Raw genomic sequence first — 4028 nt, forward strand, 5'->3', positions numbered from 1 at the left:
GCGTGTTGACAGGAGACACAAGCAGGGAAATACCAATGAGGAAGGTGGGACATGTGCCGTAGTGAACTCTTCTTATATTTCCCACAGAATAATTTTCCAGTTTTAGTTAAGTGTATATAATCAGCCTTTGTGCTGAAGTCCAGCCTCCTTTTCTTTTTCAGCTTTCTTCCATGTCCGATCGCTCCCGGCCCGGTTTTTGCTGACGTTTTAGACCCTTTTTCCGAACTTTGACCAATCCGAGAACATGAAGTACGTCATCGGCATCGGCGGCGTAACCAATGGAGGGAAAACCACCCTCACCAACCGCCTGATCAAGAACCTGCCCAACTGCTGTGTGGTCCATCAGGATGACTTCTTCAAGCACCAAGATCAGATTGAAGTTGGTGAAGATGGCTTTAAGCAGTACGATGTCATCACTACTCTGTACATGGACACCATGATGAGTACGATCTTCGCGTGACTGGAGAACCTGGTGAAGTTTGAGAAGTCTCATGGCAATAATAACACCCTGGACACAGAGATTGTCCCGATGTCCAACCACAAGGAGGAGGAGGAGACTCACATCCTCATTGTGGAGGGCTTCCTGCTTCACACCTACAGGCCTTTGATGAACGTGCTAAAGCAACGTTACTTTATTTCCATCCCATATAAAGAATGCAAAAAGAGGAGGTGCTCTAGGAAGTCCTCGGTGCCAGACCCCCCCGACCTGTTCGATGGTCACGTCTGGACCATGGACCTGCAACACAAGAACATCTGCTCACTGTGAAAGATTATTGAGAGCAGCTTTTTGTGATTTCTATGCAGAACACTATGATGTTTGCTGAGCTGTGCACTATTAAATGACTTAAGAATATGGAATATTGTTACTGTTTATTATTGTTCTCAGGTTTACTGTTAAATGTACAGAGTGCTACTTACTGCATTTTATTGTATTTTAAAATTTACATTACTGCACAGAACGTTTCAGATTATTTTACCACAGATCAAAGGTATAGATTGTTGCTGTTCACTGTGTATTGGGTAGTACTCATTTTGATTTAGACTGATTAGTATACAGAACCCTATGATGTTTACGGTTTACAGCTGAGAACTAGTTGCTAAAAGTACAGAATATCATTTCTTATATTATGTGTGATAATTATCAGTAAACATTCCAAGAAGTGGAAATTGACAGGGTTGTATATAGTGCTGTTCTTGCACAATATTTGTCACTTAATTGCCCTCAGAATACTTTCGTTGAGCTTGCTAGTTGTACATAACAGGCAGATACTGCAGCTAATGATGCTGTAATTCATATAAACAAGGAAACAAGTCCATCATAATTTGAATGTTAACAGTCCAAAATGAAAAGGTCATATACAGCTTTCCTATTGGGTTGAAGAGCCAAAAAAAAAAACCCAAAACATAAAAAATACATTGTAAAAGTGAGAGGTCGGTTGCAGCTTTCATTTTTTCTTACAACTTTTCGGTGGCCCCACCAAAATATCTGTTGTACCCCACTGTACCCCCCCCCCCACACACACACACACACACACACACTAAAATTTATCTGGATCTACCCCTGATCTTGTGGTCTTATACTATGCTTAGGACACTTGATGGTTTTCAAGATGCTGCTTGGGTTTTAAGGAAGTGATGCTTAGAGATGTTTGCTTTTTCCTGAAGTCTATAGACAGACTACAGTAAGATGAAATAATTGATCAGCAAAAAAATTATATTAATAATAAAAACCTACTGATTGATAATTGTCCGCCCCAAAGTAAGTAAATATTTATATTGCACTATTGTTGGAAATATTTAAATAAATAGTCAGATGTTTTCAGAAATATACCTATTCACTCTCTAGCCTAAAATTCCATGAGGAGCTTGATACCACTCTTGTCTGTACATTAAATATTACAACAGAAGCCAGTTCAGCACTGTCTGCAAGTGCCAAAATCTGCCTAGCAAACAAAACTCTGTGGCATTAGGTGCTGGAGTATGCGCAGGACCATGATCAGTCACTTTCTTAAGTCTCCACTGGTTGTGGTTCAAGTAAGCAAATAAATGTATTTTCCAAAATGTATATTATAAAAACAATTGGTATTCCAGTGATGATTCGCAAAATCTGTGTCTCGGAAATGTTTGTGGTGCATAATTAGTTTGGTCGTTCACCATTAGTTACAGAGAGTAACACAGCAAGGGCCATCCTGCAAATCCTTTCATATAGTCTCTTTTTCTCCCCTTTTACCGGCAAACCTGAGCGAAAATAACTATGTTTAACAAACCATGAAAGTGTGCGGACATGACCTGAAAGGGATGAAGAGAACGGAAGAAGGGGGGAGGTTTAAAATTAAGTCTTAATCTGAAGGGCTTTATTCCAAAAAAAAATAAAAAATTAGATGTGCACCGCCCGCAAAGTAAAACAAAATTGCAGCAGGGATGAGATGTCCAACTCAGTAAATTATTTGTGAAGTAGTTCACTAACTTAAAACTTTTCTGTGTCAGGTAGTGACACTTCAGGTGACATGTATTTGTTTTGAAGACTGCGTGAGATGACATTGTTGTCCCAGAATACATCTAAGGGATTTTGAAGGAAGCTCTTTGATAACAAGCAAAGGTGGTAGTAGGTGGGTGCAGGAGAGGGGATAAGGAGACTGAACCTGTCACTTCACTGTTTTTATTATTGGAGAAGACAAAGCAGAGCTGCCTCCTGTCTTTATCGTCTGCTATTTATGCCTTGGCATTTTCCTTTCTGAAGTCAGATATGTTGTATGTCACAGAAAAGGAATATTTAGTTATCTCTTGTGCTTATTTATAGTATCTGCAGTTGCCAAGGATATGCAAAGTCATTAACTGTACCTTGATTGAACTCCCGTCATCTTCCAAAGACAATTTATATCTAATAGTTTGAATATCTGTTGCTTCTGGAACAACAGAAATGTGTCAAAAAGGGTTTTAAGATGCTGACTTTTTAGGGTCCGAGCACCGACTGTGCCGAAGGACTCTATTGAAACGGTAGGGTTTCTTTTTCTTCTTCTTCACTCTTTTCCCGTCTTTTCAAACTCCACTTTAGTGACCTAAACATACCCCAAAAAATGCATGAAACTTTGCATGCACATCAGGACTGGCAAAAAATCTGATATTTTATGGGACTTGTGCACGTGTGGCAAAATGGCTCCATAGCGCCCCCTGTAAAATTGAAAAAGTGGTCATTAGGTCAACTGCCATAACGTTTCAATGACAGGTACAATATTTGGGGGGCATATGCAGCACATCAGGACACACGAAAAAGTCAATCACAGCCATGCCCTAAACCCAACAGGAAGTCGGCCATCTTCAATTAGCTGTAAATTTTTTCTGATTAATAACTCATCGGGGGTAAGTCTGAGAGACCTCAAATTTGGCCAGTATATGCAACAGTCCTTCCTGATGAACAGTTATCAAAATGCTCCACAAAAATCTGAGGGCACGGTCATGGCGACTCCGCAAAATATTGATCCTTCGCCATGAAACAGGAAGTGTTTTCTAACTCGCCTGAACATGCTCCAATCTGCCTGAAATTTTACATGTATGATCAGAGTCCCGCGATGATGACATCCATGTAATTATATATATTCACAGTCATAGCGCCACCTTATGGTATCAGGAAATATATATATTTTTTTACACTTTGATGTACTATTGTCAGCAGGTTGATCAGATTCACCTTAAATTTTGTGACATTAGCCTAAACACGTTGATGATGATTTCCAGAGAAAATGGTGACTCGTCATCAAAGGGCGTGTCTGTGGAGGCGCGGTGAATTTTGATGTTTCGCCATGAAAGTTGAATTATTAATATCTCAGCTGCATGTGGTCCAGTCTGGACCAAACTTCATATGATGGACACCGGTCCAGGTCTGAACACATCCACACTCATGAATTTAAAAATGCTCACATTAGCAGATAGCGTCTTGTTACCCGAGTGAATATTTCTTTGGTGAAAACAAAAGCATTACTCACCCACATTTACACAGCGTGCATATCAAACGCAGCACTTAGGGGAAA

General features: G+C 39.9%; 1 pseudogene; it reads left to right on the top strand.

Moving 5' to 3' along the window:
- Positions 1–219: 219 nt before the first annotated feature.
- LOC127536511 (nicotinamide riboside kinase 2-like) lies at positions 220–961 on the top strand (annotated as a pseudogene).
- The last annotated feature ends 3067 nt before the right edge of the window (positions 962–4028 follow it).

Source organism: Acanthochromis polyacanthus, chromosome 12 (genome assembly GCF_021347895.1).
Source record: "Acanthochromis polyacanthus isolate Apoly-LR-REF ecotype Palm Island chromosome 12, KAUST_Apoly_ChrSc, whole genome shotgun sequence".
Classification (NCBI taxonomy): domain Eukaryota; kingdom Metazoa; phylum Chordata; class Actinopteri; family Pomacentridae; genus Acanthochromis; species Acanthochromis polyacanthus.